The sequence below is a fragment of the Ips typographus genome, linkage group LG1 (genome assembly GCF_016097725.1).
Source record: "Ips typographus isolate SLU linkage group LG1, UJ_Ityp_2.0, whole genome shotgun sequence".
Taxonomy (NCBI): domain Eukaryota; kingdom Metazoa; phylum Arthropoda; class Insecta; order Coleoptera; family Curculionidae; genus Ips; species Ips typographus.
The window spans coordinates 29725724-29747601 of NC_138422.1; the positions used below are offsets into that span (position 1 = coordinate 29725724).

The following is a 21878-nucleotide window of genomic DNA, read 5'->3' on the forward strand; positions in this document are numbered from 1 at the left end:
TGATTTGATTGCCTCTACATCTTTGACATAAGTTGAAAAAATAAATGGTTTTTTATTTTTTCTACGCCACTGGAAAAATGCCTAAAAACGTTTTCTAAAGCCTTAGAGTGTTGTACCGGGTGACCCAATAAGACTCATTCACTCATTTTCTTAATATTTCAGGTTAGGAACGAGAATTTGAAAAACAGTCATCACTGGATTATTTGGATGTTATTTGGCTACTTTTTCATAAAGAAAAAGTCATCTCATTCCATTTGTTTTTTTTTATTTTTTTTTGAAATTGACTAGCCATTTCCCGGCTAGATAGGAAAAAACTAGTATACATGTCTAGAGCTCAATTTTTGAAAATGGCAAAACCGTATTTCGATATCTTGTCAGTTTGCGGCGCTAGAGGGCGTTTTTCGAATTTCGCCCATTTTGAATACTCTTTTGTTTGTTATTTGTTATTTCTTCTAAGAGTCGATGTTTCCCATTATCCACACTCAATTTTCTTGTAATTTTACAAACTTGCCAAGTGTAAACGTGCCTTTACATTTGGTAGAGAAAGCGAAAAAACTGTGTTGCATAAATTTAGAAAACAGGATAAAGATCTTTTTAACTCATACACAAGAGAAGAAGACATCTTACTGATTAATATTAAATTAATTTAAATTAAGTGATAAATTATTGCATATTTGGCACAATGCAAACTTTATTATATTCGAATTAGAGGTATTTAAAAACCACACCCTAAAAACCATAACACTACAGATCAAATAACACCGCAACATAACAATATTTAGAAATCAATAACGATTTTTTTTCTGTTTCTTTTTTGTATCTGCAATACAAAATCGACACAGACTAACCTAGTTATATCACCTAATCACCCACAAATCTTTTACGGTCAGTGGAATAATTGTTTTGCAATCTGAATAACTAATTTGACCTAACATACTTGTAGGGTAATTTGTATTCTTGCAGGAGCAGTTGCAACTAGATTAAATTCCTTGGATTCTTTACTTCGATACGCGTAAGCAAGATTAATATTTATTTGAGAAATGTTGTTGATTTTCATTCCTGTTCATTAAATTCAATTTGAGTTCAAAAATTGCTTTAAATAATCAAAAGTAAGCAAATGTATTTCATAACTTGAATGTTTTCTGCAAATGACTTACTTTGTATCTGTTTTGTGTGAACTAGCCAAACTTAACAAGTTTGCAATTAACATTCTTAGTTAAAAATCAATTTTAAAGATACCATTTTGGTAAGGCGTAACATTGCAGGGTGTGGTTCTTTCAAGGTTGGCTTCAATATCGAATTGATATCCTACTCTGCACGACAAAAAGTCGGAAATTCTATGGCAACTGTTAAGGTCGTCCGGTTTTGCGTTCCAATCAAGAAATTTTTCAATAATTGCAATTAGATTAGGTTGTCATTGTTGCCTTAATTGTATGGTTTATGCCCGTTTCCCCGGCAAACACCTTAAGAAAGGAATAGTTAAGGAACACTTAACTTTTAAGTAACACTTAGGTTAAATTGAGTTCCATGGCATTGTTAAATGAAAACACTTAGTTAAGAATCGAAAGAACTTGGCAACATTGCATATTTTTACGTTTCTTCCTTTTTTTTATGGCTCTAACCTCACATAATACATACATAAGTAAATATATTGACATTTTCAATTCAAGACAAGTTTTTTTATTTTATTAGCGTTTTCGGCTTGTTGGGGACATTGGGGTTGTGTTTTGTACTTTTGTGTCTGTGTAATGGAAGGAGAACCTAGAGAAACAAAAATGTTATAGAGAATAAGCAAACTGATGTTTCAAGTGGTGACAAAAAAAGAATTTGGTTTGAGATTACACAAAAATTTAATGCAGCATCTCCAAATAATGTCTTTCGACCCACTGATTCACTTAAGAAATATTATGAAAATCTAAAGGAAGATCTTAGAAAAAGAGCAGGAGAAGAGAAAAAGTCTCTTTATAAAACAGGGGGTGGGCCACCTTCCCCAACTCGAAGATTGTGTGAAGATGATTTGCTTTTGGACATTATTGTGATAGTGATGCAATTTCAAGTTCAAATGCAGCTTTTCCTAAAGTAAGCTTAGCGAAGGAGGTATAGTAGTAGTATGTTACACTTTTTTTTTGTTGTTAGGTTACAAAAGCAAATGAAAATACCGAGGAAAATACTTGTAACATTGACTTCATTTTTGAAGATAATTTAAATAACATTACCAGTCAGAAATGAGAAAGCAAAAATCTTAATAATATTGAGAAAGAAACTAAAGAAACTGGAGCTGAAGAACAAAGCAGTGATATTTATGTTGTGGATCAGCATAAGGTGAATTATAATTAAAAAAATGTATTTTTACTATGATGTTTTTGTTGTTTTCGTGTTTACATTTACCCCTGGTAAATGTGCTTGTTTGTAAAAAAAACTATTTACTATGAATTATAATGTAGGATTGTAGATGAGTAATTTAAACTACCTACCGCTCTTCCTCATATTCTAAAAATTCCTCAATTTCAGGAAGAAACCTTCCGACAGTATTTTTTGTCAGATGAAACTTGAAAATGTTAATTCGTCCATTTTGTCTAAATAATAAGATCGAACATACATTTGTCTTGGAATTCCGTTCTCAATGATATCCAGAACATCCAGGTCATCATTAAAAAATTCCATAATTAAAACTAAAATAAACATTTTATACCTAAGTATATATCATAAATAAATAAGTAGGTACCTACTGAACAATATGAACACTGAAAACTACTCCAAACGAAAAGAAAACCCCCAGGAACGAGGAAAAACTGTATAATGGTAATATAAATGTCAAATTTAAATTCAAAATTAACTGATGAGAGGTTAGAAATCCTTAAAGAAGTTAAGTCATGCATTTTCGACCCTTACTTTAAGGAGGCTTTAAGTGACGCTTACTGTGCGGTGGAACCAAAATTAGCCTCTTAAGGGACACTTAAGCCAAAACCTTACTTAAACCCAACTTAGCGAGTGTCGGGGAAACGGGCATTAATGGAACTACTACTAAGTAGTCTTTAGGGATCTGACAGTCGCAGTGGAGGAAAAAATATGTCCACCAAGACCAAACAGAAATATGTAACAATCCTAAAGATAGAAGAAGTTTACGTTTTCGTAGGTTAAAGGTAAAAGTGAATGCAGTTTTCAGTTCAATGCATTTATGCTCACTGTAACTAGCCGACTGAAGCGCAACAGTTGTGTTAGGTCAATGTTTTATTACGGTTGAGGTTAAATCACTGATTACTACCGAATACCGTTCATGAAAGTGACGCCATTCCAATCAAACCCTAATATTAATAGCAAATTATACAACGAGCGTGTAATAATAGCTACTATATTACTCACGAAGATGAAGTTTGATGAAGAAACCAGTGACCACGTACAAACTTAAAAATCATCAATGTATACACGCAAGATTGAATTTTTGATCCGATACTGGTTAAATATGACCAACTTGTTCTTTCTTTAGATCAGTTGCTATCATTCTCTAACCTAATGTAAAGAAAAGCGGATCAGTAGTGACAGTAGAGTGGGTTTACAAAACCTCCAGTCCTAATTCTTGTAAACAGGGAACGGAATTCTCAAGAGAAGTGTTGATAGAATGTGACAGAAGAAACTGACAATGGCGTGTTTCTTCCCTCCTTTCAAGAATACACACCCTGTCAAGATGCTATGACTGTGATGGTGAGGTAATGGGTGTTATTATCTATTCAAGACTGTTGAATGCCATCCTCCTTTTTAATATCACGCATATCAAGCCTTTCTCCCCACATTATTTAAAATCTATCTAAACGAAGCTTTGAGATAATGAAGAATGCACTTTGCAGAAGAGAGGAGAATGGGGGCTATCGGTAAACTGTTTCAAAACCAAATATCTATGTATTGGAAACGACAGAGATGATCTTCATCCACAAGGAAACGAAACGATAAGCTGCTGTACTGAATAGACATACCTGGAGACAAAAATTGATGATGGCGGTCGTACAGAGAAAGAAATAGAAGAAAGGGAAATGGAAGGCTGCCTGAACTCGATCCTGTGGTCCAAATGTATCTCTCGAGAAAAGAAGCACCTCTTATACCACTCAATATTCAAAAGTATAGTGTTACTATCTTTGGAAATGGACTTTTGGCATAGATCAGCAGGAAGGTGGAGATTGGAGAAACTAACGAAAGACAAAATTAGGGAAAGTATGAAGAAAGAAGGAACTATAGAAGAAAAGAGGACACAGATCGATTCCTTTCGTTGTGTTTCACCCTGTATTTTCATGTCACTAATAATAATTAAGTATTACGCAATTTCCAGGAAGATGATCTCAAGAAGTAGTTAGTTTAACGGCGATTATATAACTTTCTTGGTTGTTTACTGAAATATTGCACAGTTTAACAGGAAACATTTTGCATTTACATTTTTGCACGACCGGTCATCGTCTAGCAATAAGTCGGTTTGTTAATTAATGTATTTTTAAAAGTCAAGGTAAAATAGAAGAATGTACGGTTTTGCTGTTTGTTCATAAAATCGCGCAAAAACCTCACTTTACCGCCAGTTGCCCTAATCCGGGCGTAAAGTCATTGTTTCCGCCATAAAAATCTGGGCCTAAACAAACATTTATGCGTAAAACTGTAAACCACCACCAAACAATTGGAAGAATCATAATTGATTGCGTCATGAAATGACTGGACAATGTGGCAGCATTACTTTATGGCTACTAAACTGTTACGTGCTTTTGGTTCTTTCTCTCTTGAGAACGTGCTGCGCATATCCAATTAAACTAGAGATGTGTTGATGTTGATTTAGTGATGTGTGCTGCGGTTCCTACTTATTAAATTGCGTTAAATAACTGTTAGTTTTTCGCATTCAACTAGAGAAAGTCAATCTAACCGCAAAAAGGCGGTTTCAGGTCAGATAAAGTGGTTTTAGGTTGATTCGATGTTTGTTTTATATGTTTTGTGAATACGAAAAACGTGAGTAATGATAATTCTGCTCACGTATGTATAAGTATATGCAAATTGTGATTTAGCTCACTTTTGAAATTATCCTATTTTTACAGTATTTTTTTAATGTCAGATTATCTTTGCTGAATAAAACAAGGATATACTAAATGAAATTTGTCAACAGCGCCTTGTAGCAGTTGTAGCAACCAAACGGAAAAACCTGCAATTTCCAGTAGAGGAAAATTCAAAATCTCTATACAGGATGAGCCAAATTGGCGATACAAATATGGGAATTTTGTTTATCTTGAGAGATACAAAGTTGGTTTTACAGAATTTTTTCTTGTTTTCTAAAAAAATTATAAAAGACTTTTATAATTTAGAAAGTAGTTTTTTAAGTAATTTTATTTAATCTCTTAGTAGGTGGTTAAGGATCTCGATAAAGTAGTAACAATTTTTGTTTAATAAAAACTTGTTTTTTTAACTTTGACAATGCAGTGCCTTATCATAAGGAAAGCCTTGGACGACTGGGAAGGAGGTGCCAGAAGGATGTATAATCTCCGCTACGCTGATGACACCACACTTATCGCCAAAGATAACTTAGCTAGGTGCCCACATCAGGAGAAATGGCGGATCAAGTCAAAAAATCAGAAGAAGGATAGCTCATGCCAAAACGGCCTTTACCAAACTCAACAAAATTTGGAAAAATCGGCATATAACAACCACAACAAAATGCAAGTTAGTAAACACCCTTGTTTTTTCAATTATTGCACTATACGCAGCAGAATCCTGGACCTTAAAAGCCACAGACATCGCCAAGTTGGATGCGTTTGAGATGTGGATCTGGAGAAGACTACTGAGGATTCCCTGGACAGACTAAAATCAAACAATTGATTCTCAAGTATTTTGGTTAAGTCAGCAGGAGGAAAGATGATCTCGAAAAACTTATGGTCCAAGGGAAGGTAGAGGAAACACGACCTAGAGGACGTTCTCCAAAACAATGGCTGAACCAGGTGAAGCAGTTTACAGGAAAATCTTCCAAGACAGCATTCGAAGCACGTCAGATAGAGAAGAATGGAGGCAAACTAATCAATTTTTGTTTCAGCTGTTTGATTAGTGACTTGAAAATATTACCAATTCTTCTGTTATTGTTCTTCTGTAAACAATTCAACCAATCCTACCTATATTTCTTGAATTTTAAGTTTAAGATATCATTAAACGTTCTGACATCATCCTGCAATATTGTCAAATATTGCAAAAGAGGATAAAAGTCCGTATCATTAAAAAAAAATCAATTCAATCAAGCTGGTGTTGTAAAGTGAAAAAACTAGCTTAAAAAGTTGTATTTCGTTCACTTGTTACCTACTATAAGAAGCATAAACATTAGTATTGTTATTAAGGCGTGGAAACTAGGTTATGTGATTACATTTACATGGAGAACTTTCGTTTTGGGTTTATTTAAAAGCTTTTGTTAAAGGATCAATTGAAATATTTATACGGAACCAAAGTTTATGTTTTTTTTTCCTAATGCCTTAGGAAAATATTAAATAAACTGTATGGCGGTCTAAAAAGCGCGAAAATATACATTCTATTCACAGCAACAAACTATCCTATTTTTGAATCAAATATGATACACTTCTGGTAAAAGCTTGGTTATCAGTCACTGTATAGGTACAATACCCTTGGATTTCCAGAAAGTTAAAAATACAAACACGTCTGCGTAATGTCGTGATTTATCGAATAAGGAGAAATGTACTCAGAAAAATTAGAATTGTTTATATTTTCCAACAAAATAAAGCAATGAACTTGAACGTGCGTTAAAAGAAAACAGCATTACGTGTTTGGTATACCAATCGCCTTCCGTTGATTATCTTTTGTTTGTATACATATCGATTATAATCATATTTAAAGGCAATTTACTATTGAAGACGTAAAGTGAAAGTGTTAAAATGCAGTTTCAGTCCAAGCTAGTGAAGTTACAGTTTGGCTAAATGTGATGCTGATGATCTTATGAGTTTAAGCTTAGATCCAGTGGTTTCTCTTCAGAATTATAATTAGGTAATTGGTGTTATAACACCTAGGAAAGCAAGTGGAAAAGGTCAATTAAATCGTTTCCACAACAGTATTTTTAAGAACAAATTTATTTCAAAGTGAGGGTACACACTAAGTAATAATAACACGTTTGAATGAAGAAGTATTGTGAATAGTTTCTCAATTAACTCAATAATTGTTATTTTTTTCTGTTTATCATCATCATTATTAAGCAGTTTTTTTACTTTAAGAGCCTGCATGTCACATCACTGTAAGTACTGTTTAACTTACTTTAGTAAATTTTCTTTTTTTTTATGACTAACTTCTTAGCAGTTTTGGAATTTTAGTATAAAAGCTAATAAATTAACTTTGTACTTCAGGTCTTGATGTTTTTTTTTTGCAATTTTCTGTAAACATAAGAAACTATGCTTTTTGGGAGTCTTTTGGGTTAAACACGCGTCACCTAACAATGCGTTTATATACTATAACTTATGTTCCACTTGAAAAGAAAGTTACATAGCAAGTCATATAGTAGAAGCGTTCAGAAGAAAGTGCCGCAGGTCGAGGTCAACTTGTTTCAAGTTTAGTTTCGATAGGTTCGATGCTTGTTTTCCTGACACTTTTAAGTCAGTTTTAAGTAAAACTTAAGCTAAGTTGAGGTTTGAATTTGTGACAAATCAGGGGTGCAAAATAACACACTTTACTTATCTAAGCTGTCCTTAAACTCAACTTAGCCAATGTTGGGAAAACGGACATTAAACAATTGGTTGCTTTTACCACACTTACGAACAAGTACACACTAACTAAAAGAAATAGTGTTGAACTGCAATATTAGTATACAGGTGTGGTAAATCCAATGAATAAAAAAAATGTAAACATAGCAGGAAGGAGCAATAGCAAACAAAGTGGGTGACAGAAACAAGGGGGAGGGGGGGGGGAGTAATATGGCGGCCGTCAACTTCCGGTTGGCACTATCAGATCTAAATTTAATCTTGTCCACTGTACAACTTAATTTAAATTTGCAAAACTCAACTGTTAAAGAACCACAAACAAACAAAACAAACTAACACTATACTACAACAAATACAAACAACAAATTTTTGCGGGTTTGAAACTCCAAACTTTCAATGACTTTGCGTCAATTCAACTGCGCAGTAGGCGAATGCGCAATCAAAGATGGTGGACTTCCGTCCCCCTCGCTTAATGCACAAACGGGTTATAATTTGTATTATTGTTACCTCCTGATACTTGTTCTTTTTACTCATTGGGTAAATCCAAAACCGACCATAGGAAAACCGTGTAACGAACAGAGAAACGTAGATAATTGCATGCGCGAGACAAAGACAGAAAACGAAAAAAATATCAAGTAGGCCATATTTTCAGTGCGCTGTTGCCAAAATCCAATACCGTCGACAAAATTATTAATTTTTTTTATTACTCTAATTGGTATTTTATTAAGTATACTATTCAACAATAAAGTAGTGTGTTATGTTAGTGTACATTTGAGTAATCCCTGACACAACTCGCTTCAGAATAATCAAAGAACAACATTAATTTTGTCGACGGTATTGGATTTTGGCAACAACGCACTGAAAATATGGCCTACTTGATATTTTTTTCGTTTTCTGTCTTTGTCTCGCGCATGCAATTATCTACGTTTCTCTGTCCGTTACACGGTTTTCCTATGGTCGGTTTTGGATTTACCACACCTGTATACAGAGTGTCCCATAAGTAATGATAAATCATTTAATGGCGGCTTTTTGGGGTCTAACTTACCTCAGACCAATTGCCAACGGAAACAAATATACAGGGGGTCAAAGTAATTTTACGATATTTCGTTTCCCCGACCAATTCAGCTAAATTCCATCGTCCAAGAAGATGCAATCATGTATTTAATTGAGAATATCTCGAAAACGGTTGATCTTAGGGTTACCAACTAAGTATAGCTTTTCTGTTCAGAAAATATTGGATAACAGATACTCGGATGTCAGTTGTCATTTCGCTTTACCAGAAAAAAGTTAGAGCGATTTTAAAGCAAATCATTTATTAGATAGATGGCGCCCTTTGTAAGCTGGCTTAAAACTGAGTAGATAATTAAATTTAGCACACATTTTTATTCGAAAAAGTGCAATTTAAAAACACTTTTTATTTCTGTTTCCGTTAACTTTTCATCTAAGGTATCGTATCATTTTGACCCAATAAATACGCCATAATTTATGGGACACCCTGTATAACTTTTTGGTAATTTAAAGAAAGAACATCTAATGTATTGTTGTAAAACAAAGAAAATGAACTTATTCAAATAACTACAAATGATCAAAACTGCTTGTAACCAAGACTATTTCTGTATTTAATACAAGATACACTTTTCAATAAATTGTATTGTACCGGGTGACCCAAAAAAACCGTTCGTCGTATGATTTTGGGGTGAAATTTTTTTTAGGTAAATCGACCATGATGAATTGCCAGAAAATATTTTCAAGTTCTAAAAATGACCACCAGAGGCCGTAACTGCCATCTGAAATTTTTAAATTGCATTTTCTATAAATTTTGCACAATAAACTAGAGTTTTTTTTCCACATTTTTAAAGCGAACCAATTTATCTATCATTTTCGTAAAAATTTCTGTTATTTCAAAAACAAAGATGGCGTGAGGTGTTTAATTGTTTTTGCAACAACTTGCTTTAACTTCTTAACGGTTTGACTAATTTTAACAAATTCGGTAGGGTTGAAAAGAGCATTTCTTGGGCAATAAGAATCAACCAAAATATAGTTAATTTAGTTGAATCTCTTTGCGCCAGGGGGCTACTTTTGACACCATAACTCAAATTCCAAAAAAGAAAAAAACAAATGGACATATGACTTTTTCTTTATGAAAAAGTAGCCAAATAACATCCAAATAGGCCAGTGAAAACCGTTTTCCAAATTCTCGTTTCTAACCTGAAATATTGAGAAAATGAGTTTATGAAATATGGTCGAGGAACAGTCTTATTGGATCACCCAGTATGTTGTGAAAAATGTAATAAAATATAATATAAACAAAATACACAAAAAAGACAGGACAAAGATCCTTACTACCTTAGAATTATTGTTACAATAAAATATCCTATAGTATGAAGGAAAAAGTAACTTATACATTAATGTTGCAGTTTCTGGAAATTCAAGCTTTTGAGAGTTTTTCAATTTTACTGTTAATTCAGCTACTATAGTTTCGATAAAAAACTACTGTTGTTAGCAAAGTAGCAATTAAAAAGAATGATAAACAGCCAAATTAGTCAAATATTTAAGACAGTAAAAAACCTAATTTGGCTTGGTTTGGTAGTTTTCAACAATCCTATAAATAAAGAACGTTTTCTACTGAAATATTTGGGTTCTAAACAGACTAGATACACAGTTAAAAAAACCGACTGGAAAATCCGAAATGGAAAGTGATTAACGTAATTTTAGTACAAAAGAGAAAATTGGGTAAATTCGGCGTTGCCAAATCTTTTTCCACCAAAATGATTAGATATTGTTGATCGATATGTCATGTGATTAGATTATGATACAAATTATCGAGTAATGCACATAAATAAGAATAATTTAAGTAACCGTCTTTCTCACTTTATTACGATTATTATTAGTCCCAAATTTCACTCGTTTTGCACGATTATTACTCGGTTCAAAAACGTAACCGGTCGCGTTTTAAAGTAATTACGTAGTTTTGCTGGTTTCCGTTAAAATTGAAAACTTTATTATTTAAAACAACTGTTAGTCCAGACTAACTGTAATGTCATGTAGGCGCATCGTTTGGCCGCTCATTTGAATTAAAGCTTGCCGACGTTGCGGTAAAAATAAAACCTGGCCAAACGTTACAATAATTACACACAGTTTGGGCTTAATTGCGTTTTACGAACGTTTTGCCAACACCCTGTATAGTTTTAGTATTTTAAAGGCTGTTCTCCAAGTAAAAGCTCACCACAACGTTTTATTTGCTTGTTTAGCAGGTTTTACTTGCTAATTTTGGACTAAAGTAGAACCCGTCATCCAAAACAGTTTTATGCTTCGATTTTGATGTTTTTTCTTCAGATATACAGGGTGGTTCAAATTGATTGTAGAATAAAGTAAATAAACTCCATTCTACCCTTTAAGTATCCTACAATCAATTTGGACCACCCAGTAGATGTATAGGAGTTACAAACTTTGATTCACTCTACTCTATTCTACTCTACTCTTTCTACATCAGCTTTGAAAACCTAACCTGATAGTCCAATTACACTTTTTAACGTTTTAGAAGCAAATATAAAATTTCCAGTCGAATTTCTGAGCTGAAATGAAAAAATGTATGTCAAAATACATGAAAGTGTATTAAAAACACAAATTTTTGGCTTCCAAAGCAGATTTTTAAGGCTAACAAGTTAAAACCTTGAAAATTGACTAAATAACCTATTTTAAAGTTTCTAGTGCAGTTTTCAACGTTTTAAAAGCAAATTTAAAGTTTTCAAACCAGTTTTTCAGCTGAAAATTTATAAAACAGAGGGAATAATAATGAAAGTTACTAAAAACTAAAATTTTAATTACCAAGACAGATTTTTAAGGCTACAAGCTTGTAAATTGACTGAATAACAGTTTCTGATGTAATTTAAAGTTTTCAAACCAGTTTTTCAGCTGAAAATTTATAAAACAAAGGGAATAATTATGAAAGTTACTAAAAACTAAAATTTTAGTTTCTAAAACAGATTTTTAAAGCTACGAGCTTGTAAATTGACTGAATAACAGTTTCTGATGTAATTTAAAGTTTTCAAACCAGTTTTTCAGCTGAAAATTTATGAAACAAAGGGAATAATTATGAAAGTTACTAAAAACTAAAATTTTAGTTCCCAAGACAGATTTTTAAGGCTACGAGCTTGTAAATTGACTGAATAACAGTTTCTGATGTAATTTAAAGTTTTCAAACCAGTTTTTCAGCTGAAAATTTACAAAACAAAGGGAATAATTATGAAAGTTACTAAAAACTAAAATTTTAGTTCCCAAGACAGATTTTTAAGGCTACGAGCTTGTAAATTGACTGAATAACAGTTTCTGATGTAATTTAAAGTTTTCAAACCAGTTTTTCAGCTGAAAATTTATGAAACAAAGGGAATAATTATGAAAGTTACTAAAAACTAAAATTTTAGTTCCTAAGACAGATTTTTAAGGCTACGAGCTTGTAAATTGACTGAATAACAGTTTCTGATGTAATTTAAAGTTTTCAAACCAGTTTTTCAGCTGAAAATTTATAAAACAAAGGGAATAATTATGAAAGTTACTAAAAACTAAAATTTTAGTTACCAAGACAGATTTTTAAGGCTACGAGCTTGTAAATTGACTGAATAACAGTTTCTGATGTAATTTAAAGTTTTCAAACCAGTTTTTCAGCTGAAAATTTACAAAACAAAGGGAATAATTATGAAGGTTACTAAAAACTTAAATGTTAGTTCCCCAGACAGATTTTTAAGGCTACGAGCTTGTAAATTGACTGAATAACAGTTTCTGATGTAATTTAAAGTTTTCAAACCAGTTTTTCAGCAGAAAATTTACAAAACAAAGGGAATAATTATGAAAGTTACTAAAAACTAAAATTTTAGTTTCTAAAACAGATTTTTAAGGCTACAAGCTTGTAAATTGACTGAATAACAGTTTCTGATGTAATTTAAAGTTTTCAAACCAGTTTTTCAGCTGAAAATTTATGAAACAAAGGGAATAATTATGAAAGTTACTAAAAACTAAAATTTTAGTTCCCAAGACAGATTTTTAAGGCTACGAGCTTGTAAATTGACTGAATAACAGTTTCTGATGTAATTTAAAGTTTTCAAACCAATTTTTCTGCTAAAATGTAACAATCAAAAGCGACTTGTACTGTGGCGTAAGTAATACTTTGTTTCTTGAATACAGGGTGAATCACAAAACTGCACTTTAATAGAATATTGCGGTTGTCTTTGAAAAATTATTACAAGAAATGCGTGGTGTTTATATGCAATTTTTCAATAAAAAATTAATTAAATTTACGACAAAACACAAAAAAGCTTGGCTAACTCATATTTGTTACACCGATAAAAGGCACAAATGGATTTGTTGTGTTGGCCAGTTTAACAATGCATTTTTGTCGATTTAGGCAACTGATTAAACAAAAGAAACGCCGTTTTAAAAAGTGCTTTTAAACGTAATCGATAGTGAAAGTAATTGAAATCGGAGCATTAAAAAACAAAAGCAATTATTGGATTAGTTTGTTTATAGCAAGTGTTGCTTAAATATTTGATAACTGCGAAACGAACTAATTTATTGGTGAACACACTTCATGGTAAATTTTTCCTTTTTGAACAACGTTTTGAAAAAAACAAATTGGTTTAATTATACAGGGTGCCACAAAGTAAGAAGGAAATTGGTTGGTTAAATGAAGGCAAAGTTGCCCAATTTGGAGTACAATCTTATGTCGTTTTAACATTTTAACAAATTTGATTACTTCCGGAAATATCCAAAAAAATACGAAATTTCAGAAAAAAAGTTTTTATTTTATAGCTTGTTTGATGAGATAATTTAAATTCATTGATACTTTTTTATTGCAACTTTTTTTCCTCTAAAACCTGATCGGCTTATTTGAAATCCGACGTCTCGGTTTTTGCCAGCCATCATCAACTTTATTTTTTTAAATACGACCCTGTTTTTTTTTTTGATTCAAATGACGTGCGGCAATTTGATTAATCTTTTGAGTTTTAGGTTAGAAAACTGTGTTTTTTTTTCGTTAATTAATTCAAAATTAGTAGCAGTATAGTATACATGTCTTAAATAGAAATTCTGTGCAAATTTCAAATTTAGTGAAATTCATTATGGTTTACATGAAAACTTTGGAAGTTGTACTTCACATCTGAAGAGTGAAAAAACTCCTCAACTTTGCCTCCATTTAACCAACTCTGTATCTGTTACCGTTTTCGAGATCCCCATACTTAGACACGAATTTGTGCCACTCTGTATACTGACTTACCATACTACCGTGCAGTTAATTAATTTAAGTCAATAAAAATGCGGAAATGAGTATACTTTTTAATGTTTTGAAATTGATATTGGTTAATAACCGGATATTGACTTTTATAGCTGATCGATATAAGTAATGCAGTGCAATACAGATGGAAGTTGGAAGTTCTGACCAATATACTGATATAAAAATCAGAAAATTAATAATTTGGAAAACAAGTTTTTATAAATTATTCAAATTTCCTAACTAGAGGATCGATTACAGGTTTTGTAAAAAATTCTACACATAATACCGAAATGTATTAGTTACGCCAAATGAAATCTTATATCGACAAAACTGACGGTGACCTGAAGAGAAGTAGAATATTTAGGTCGCTAATAAAATAAAAGTTAACTGTTTCACATCTGTTATACCTGAATTAATTCTGCGTTCAGAAAACATACACGTATTTGCGTTTATATGTGTGTTTTGTAATTATACAACAGTCACTATCCAAATTCTGACAATGGTATTAAAAAATGTGTATTTTCTAAGTTGAGATACAATAATTATTATCAAACATTTTAAGTTTTAGACGGAAATTTCAGTGCAATGTTGCCAGAACTTTACCTGAATTGGCACCAAATTTTTAAAAGAATGTTGTTACACAGAAAACGAACAACTGGGCACTTATCGCAAATCTATTATCAAGTAAATGGAAATGATTAGGAATGTTTCAGTCGCAAAATTTAGAGAGAGACGTTTGACAACATCGCAGCAAAATTGCCGCCTATCTGGCCTTTTTTTCCTGTCTTTTTCTTGCGCATGCAATTATCAGTTTTTCTGTCAGTTACGTGGTTACATGGCCAGTTTACCTGTATGTAATGTATAACATTCATTTTATTAGTTACGTCATGAAACATGATAGTTTTGCAGATCAGTGAGTTATAATTAATTTTGCACAAAAAAGTCGTTAAATAGGTTTATATCATTTTGTTTTCTACTGACTCAAGTAAATCATATATTTAACATTTTCTTCTATTTTCAGAATTAAAAAGGTTACTCATTCAATTTTATTTAGGCAGATCCTCATTTTGTACAACAATCTGATATGAATATTTTTAAAAATAAACAAAATGAGTTCCTGATTGAAAACTGATATTTGCATTTTTGTAATTAATTTTCAAGAAATTTTATATTATTTATCAATAACTTTGTTCGAACTAATTTGGATCATCTGCATGGATGAGATAAAAGTATTGGCTGTGTACATTTACATTTACAGGACTACAACACAAAATTATCGTGCAAATGGTCCAAATTCGGAACAGTTCAGAATCAAGAACCCAAACAAAACTAATATCGAAAATCGATGGTTTGGCAACTGTTTCCATCAGGGCAGCCTGCGAGTGTAAAGTCACGTGTGCTGTCGCGTTTTCAATGAAATTTGGTCACGTGATTAACAAATTGTTGTCAGTGCATTTAAAACATCGTATACAGCCACCGCCCTCTGTACAAGAAAGCCTAGAATGTCACTTTTAATGGCGGCGTTAGCGGTTTTCGTTTTGTACACAAACCGATGCAGATGCAGTAGAAAATATTTTTTTATTTTTTCGTGTAGTTGATTAGAAGTTGTGAGTGAAAAATCAAAGAACGCTTCATTCCTGATCCAGATATGTATAGATATGGCTTTTTATACCCAATAAAGTCCAGCCAAAGCAAGTTTGGTTAGAACCCTTTGTCCTGGAAAGTACAACAAACTAATGTGAAAACTGCTCAATCAAAGAAAATTTGGAAATCCTTGAAGCTAGGTAAGCAAAACTGGTAAATGGGTTTTATATTATTACCAAGACCTTTTTTTTTATGTAAATGTGCCAATGGAACTTCTAAAAGCTGTCCTGTTTCTTCAGAGTAAACCTTTGTTGCCCTCAAAATGCAGGCGGCCTCAAAATGTAACTCACATACCTATGTATGTAAGAGGCAATAAGTTTACTGAATGAGAAAGCATATTGTACTTACCACTGAGTATTGTGTTGGAGTAAAATCATTCCAGTTCAAAGCTTTCAACCACTGTTGGGTTCGAGCAGGGTCTTTTGGAAAGTAAAAGACTGACACTTTTGGGCTTTTCACCAAATTGCTTTTACAATTTGGCAAACAACAAGTGGACGGCATATTGTAGAGGCAATAGAATTTAAGTTAAAAAACCAACAACAAATTATAGAACAATGAAGGAACAATAACAATAGTGATAACACAATAAAATGAACACAGACTACACTTTCACTAGAACAATAAACATATAAACAATAATATATAATAGCAAACAAAAATTACTTTGGCAAGTAATCCCAAGTCTTGACTTTAAACCTTAAAAATTAATTTAATAATCGAAAAACTCAATTTCCACAACACAAACAAATGCAAACTGTCAACCACTATTTCCGCCATATTGGAATTTTTGGCATGCACCTTCTTGGCTTTCTTGTACAGAGGGCGGTGATTGGATTTTGGCAACAGAGCGCTAAAAATATGGCCTACTTGGTATTTTTTTCGGTTTCTTTCTTTGTCCCACGCATGCAATTATCTACGTTTCTCTGTCAGTTACACGGATGTCCTATGGTCGGTTTTGGATTTACCACACCTGTATAACCATTTTGTATACTAAGTTTAATTGGCATATAGTGCCTGTTTGTGCAATACAAACACTTGCTGTCGTTTACAAATGGCATTTTTCTTCTACAGCTCAAAGGAAAGTAAATCATTACGCGAGATTTTTGAAACTTCATTATGCACAAAGTGATTCTTGTCGGTGGGAACATTCCGCGTTCGAAACGCACCAAGTCCTATTAAAACAAGGCCGCCCCAGTTTAGTTTGTCGCAATTAACAGCAGATGTAGTTTTCGGATTGAAATTGGTTTAGTAAATATAGTTTTTCGAGTTTTGTTGCTAATTAACTACGACTCGAGCTAACAGTGTACTTTCATTCATTCCGGTTTTGAGTTGAAATTATTCAACGGAAAATACAAATTTACGGTGTATATCTAGAGAAATTTCTACTGTTCTATGCCAAATTAGGAAAGGTATACTAATAGAAACATTTTTATTTTTATTTATTTTAACTTTCTGTGATATTTTTAAGTGAAATATCAGGACAGTTTAAGAACAAAAGTCCAAACGGAGAAACAAACGGTTTTTGTCATTACGTTCTACCATCTAGCTTTACCATGGTTATTTTATGGAAATAGTATGTTAAGTACCAAAGGCTGAGTACTACAAATTAAATAAGAAAAAAAATATTGACCACCCTAAATTTGCAAAATAAATATCCAAAATTTGATTTGATACATTTGCACTAAATGTATAATAAATATAATACTTTCACTAAGAGTAAATTATCTGTATTTGTATTTGAAAATTTTTTATTTACTCGGTGCGGTATTTTAATGTTTGTTTTTTAAGTAACTGATCTAAAGAAATGTTGTTTTACTGTGTAAAAACTAATCACCCGTAAAAAGTCTAGTTTTGTGGTTGAAACAGTGATTTAGGAATTTTTACCGCTAAGAATGAAATGTGACATTTCAAAACAGTTATTTGTTTTGTAGGTTTTTTTAACAGCAATGCAAAGAACCTCAACATAACCTATTTCAGAAAATTGCTTGTGTCTGAGAGAAAAACGTGAAATATACTGGAAAATCCTATTATTATACAGGTGTGGTAAATCCAAAACCGACCATAGGAAAACCGTGTAACTGACAGAGAAACGTAGATAATTGCATGCGCGCGATAAAGACAGAAAACGAAAAAAATATCAAGTAGGCCATATTTTCAGCGCTCTGTTGCCAAAATCCAGCACCGTCGACAAAATTAATTGTTACAAACTGTACAAACTAGATAAATCACATTTTTTAGAAAGTTTCACTACAATTCCTATAATTTTCAGATTTTTGCATGAATAAATAATAAAAAAACTCTTTACAAAATGGGAAATGGGCCTATCCCACATATCATAAATTTTTGTTTTAATGACTGGAATCGAAAGAATAGGATCAAAAAATTAATTTTTCATATTCTTGAAGAAAAAATTATGGTCGTAAATGTTCCTACATTAGTTTGAATTTGTCCATTAAATTTAAAAGATCTGTTTTGGCGCGCATGTGACGTACGTAATTCTGGGCGATTTTATTGGCTGTTGCACGCCAACTGTTTCACTTCTTGTCGCTGATTGGTTGATAGTGTAGTACGTCACCGGCGGCGGGCGTTTTAAACATGAGATTAATGTAGTTTTTATCATCATTTTTTTTCTATTTAGACTTAATATTTTTGAAAACAAAAAAATACGGGTAAAATCTTTTCAATCCGTCTTTGTAGTAATGAAATAAAAAAAAATTGTGGGACAGGCCCATTATTCATTTTTTGTTACAAATTGTATTTTAAACCATATACGAGTTAAATCTCGTTTTCTCCATTACAGAAAACTTGATCAAAAAAGGATTCCACTAATTGAAATCAATACTTTTTTAACTTTCATTTGCATTGATCACTTCTCGTGAGAAAAGTGAACGCTATACAAATTGGAAGCACTTTATTAATTATTGAACCCAAGTTTGGACGTATAAAGAAGATATTCATATATGATGATACACTTGTAAAACCGTAAATTCAACATTCTCTTAGAGATCGAATTTGAGGCTCACAAATCGAATATTGGCTACTTTAGTTGACTGAATTGAACATTTACTATGATTAACACAAATCAGATAAGAAGTTTTTCTGTGAAATTTCCCAATATGACAACTTTTCAAATACATGACAAAAGTACACAATTAATTTTCCAAAGAGTATGCTGACAATGTATTAGAAACGTAACATTTTTCCAACAAAGTTACTTTATTGAGTAAAAATGAAACTGACGAGCATAAATGAGTGTAGAAGATGGTAATTTAACAGCCAGAGGAATAATTTCAATTTCTTGATTCAAAAGGTATTAGCAAAAGTGACCCTTCTTAAACTGCCCCATATTTTTGACAAAGAAAAAGTCTGTTATGCTCATTTAGTTCAATTTAAAAACATAAACAATTACAATTATTATGTTTCTATTGACAGAAATAATTTGAGCACCTTTTGAGGGGAACAGTTATTTAAAGTAAGTCGTGAGAATGTTATTCTAGAATGTTAGAGTATAATACCTAAACATGTTTGTAAATAAAATATTTTTTCTAAATTTTTGATGGCTTACAGTTTTTCTTTGTTTCTACAATTCGAAATATTTCTAATGAAAACCACATTTTAATCAAAAATGCAAGAAATTTTAGAAACTCATTTAGCTGTATCACCGCCCTCTGTACAAGAAAGCCAAAAAGGTGCATGTCAAAAATTCCAATATGGCCGAAATAGTGGTTGACAGTTTGCATTTGTTTGTATTGTGGAAATTGAGTTTTTCGATGATTAAATTAATTTTTAAGGTTTAAAGTCAAGACTTGGGATTACTTGCCAAAGTAATTTTTGTTTGCTATTATATATTGTTGTTTATATGTTTATTGTTCTAGTGAAAGTGTAGTTTGTGATCATTTTATTGTGTTATCACTATTGTTATTGTTCCTTCATTGTTCTATAATTTGTGGTTGGTTTTTTAACTTAAATTCTATTGCCTCTACAATATGCCGTCCACTTGTTGTTTGCCAAATTGTAAAAGCAATTTGGTGAAAGGCCCAAAAGTGTCAGTCTTTTACTTTCCAAAAAACCCTGCTCGAACCGAACAGTGGTTGAAAGCTTTGAACTGAAATGATTTTACTCCAACACAATACTCAGTGGTAAGTACAATATGCTTTCTCATTCAGTAAACTTATTGCCTCTTACATAAATAGGTGTGTGAGTTACATTTTGAGGCCGGCTGCATTTTGAGAGCAACAAAGGTTTACTCTGAAGAAACAGGACAGCTTTTAGAAGTTCCATTGGCACATTTATATTTTAAAAGAAAGGTTTGGTAATAATATAAAACCCATTTACCAGTTTTGCTTATCTAGCTTCAAAGATTTCCAAATTTTCTTTGATTGAGCAGTTTTCACATTAGTTTGTTGTACTTTCCAGGACAAAGGGTTCTAACCAAACTTCCTTTGGCTGGATTTTATTGGGTATAAAAAGCCATATCTATACATATCTGGATCAGGAATGAAGCGTTCTTTGATTTTTCACTCACAACTTCTAATCAACTACACGAAAAAATTTAAAAAAAAACATATTTTCTACTGCATCTGCATAGGTTTGTGTACAAAACGAAAACCTCTAACGCCGCCATTAAAAGTGACATTCTAGGCTTTCTTGTACAGAGGGCGGTAATCCAATACATTTCGTCGACGGTGTTGGATTTTAGCAACAGCGTACTGAAAATATGGTATTTTTTTCGTTTTCTGTCTTTGTCCCACGCATGCAATTATCTACGTTTCTCTGTCAATTACACGGTTTTCCTATGGTCGCTTTTGGATTTACCACACCTGTATAGTAAAGTATTTTCGCTTTATACAGACTTTTGGAACATTCTGTACATTTTTTATTAGAGTATTGTGTCCCTCATTCCTACGATCACCTCTACGAAGACCCCTTCCATCAAACAGGTTATTCTTATGTCAATCTGTGTTTGAGACACTGATGATCACAGAATCTTCAATTTTCATGTTGATCTGATCTGTGCTAGTACATTTTCTGGCAAACCTATGGTACCTTGACCACCAGGAACATTGTACCATATCGATACAGATTACCCAGCTTCCTTTACATAAAGAATCCATCTTTACCTCCTTACTAAAGTTATATCAAAGGTATTCTGCTCTAGGTTAACGAACAGTTTTGAGGTATTATTTGATTCGTGATTAGTACGGATTTTTAGGAATTTTGCTTTTTGGTAATAATAAAAGAACAAATGATGCTAAAACACGTTATGTGACAGATTTTTTTCACGCTTTTTTGTGTTTATTTTAGTATTTTCTGCTTATTTGCAACTATTTTTTGTATGGTTTAACTAGTTTTTGATAAAACAAGCTTTTCATGTTTTTTAATTCCTTATTTAATTTCAATACATTTCATTTCTTTCTTTCAATTGGTTTGTGTGGCAAAGCTTCCAATTTTAAAGTTTCTAGAACCGTCTACAAGGTTTCAAAAGCCCAAAACCTTCAATGCTTTTTAAACTCTTCTGAAACCTTCCAAAGTAGTCTAAAAAGATTTAAAAACACTACAGAAACTCCAAAATGCTTCTCAAACAGTCGAAATTCTTCCAACACTAGACTGTTTCTAGACTAGAAGCTTCCAAAAGCTTCCAAATAATCATAAACTAGTCTAGAAGCTCTCAAAAAAAATTCAAGGCAGTCTAAAAGCTTCCGTATGCTTCTAAAGCAGTTTAAAAGCTTCCTAAGGCAGTCTGAAAAGGTTTCAAAACACTACAGAAACTCCAAAATGCTTCTAAAGCAGTCAGAAGCCTTTCAAAACAGTCCAAAAGCTTTTAAAACAGTCTAAAAAATTCCAAATGCTCTTCAACTAGTCTGGAATCTCTCAAAACATTCTAAAGCTTCCAAAGGGTTCTTACGAAAGCGTAGAAAGGCCACAGACGTTATTTTTCTTAAATTTCGACTAAATTCTAGACTAAATTCTGACTTCAAACTCTGAATTTACATTGTCACATTGCAAAAGCTCTTCAAACCAAATTAGACAAACTTTTTCAGTTTGGCAACATTGCAAACCTTCTTCGAAGCAAATTAGTACAAATTGTTAACTTTGGCAACATTGCTAACACACTTCAAAGAAATTAGTCAAACTTGTCAGTTTGGTTACAATACAAACGCTCTTCGAACCAAAATTGTAGAATTTGTTAGTTTGATAACATTGCAAGGACACTTTTGAACCAAATTACCAAATTTTGTCAGTTAGGCAACATTTCAAAC

General features: G+C 32.3%; 2 protein-coding genes and 1 long non-coding RNA gene across 3 annotated transcripts in view; 2 read left to right on the forward strand and 1 right to left on the reverse strand.

Moving 5' to 3' along the window:
- Window positions 1-21878, reverse strand: part of LOC145727842 (uncharacterized) — a 95634-nt gene that overhangs the window by 67678 nt on the left and 6078 nt on the right.
- LOC145730308 (uncharacterized) lies at window positions 746-2449 on the forward strand. The gene is made up of 2 exons (XR_014178583.1): window positions 746-2079; window positions 2137-2449. It is a non-coding gene; the product is annotated as an uncharacterized LOC145730308 (long non-coding RNA).
- The window catches only part of Trm1 (tRNA methyltransferase 1), a 171049-nt gene continuing 156590 nt past the window's right edge, over window positions 7420-21878 (forward strand). Inside the window, exon 1 of the mRNA XM_081977213.1 lies at window positions 7420-7425. The gene's annotated coding sequence lies outside the window, so the exon portion shown is untranslated. The remainder of the gene's footprint in view (window positions 7426-21878) is intronic.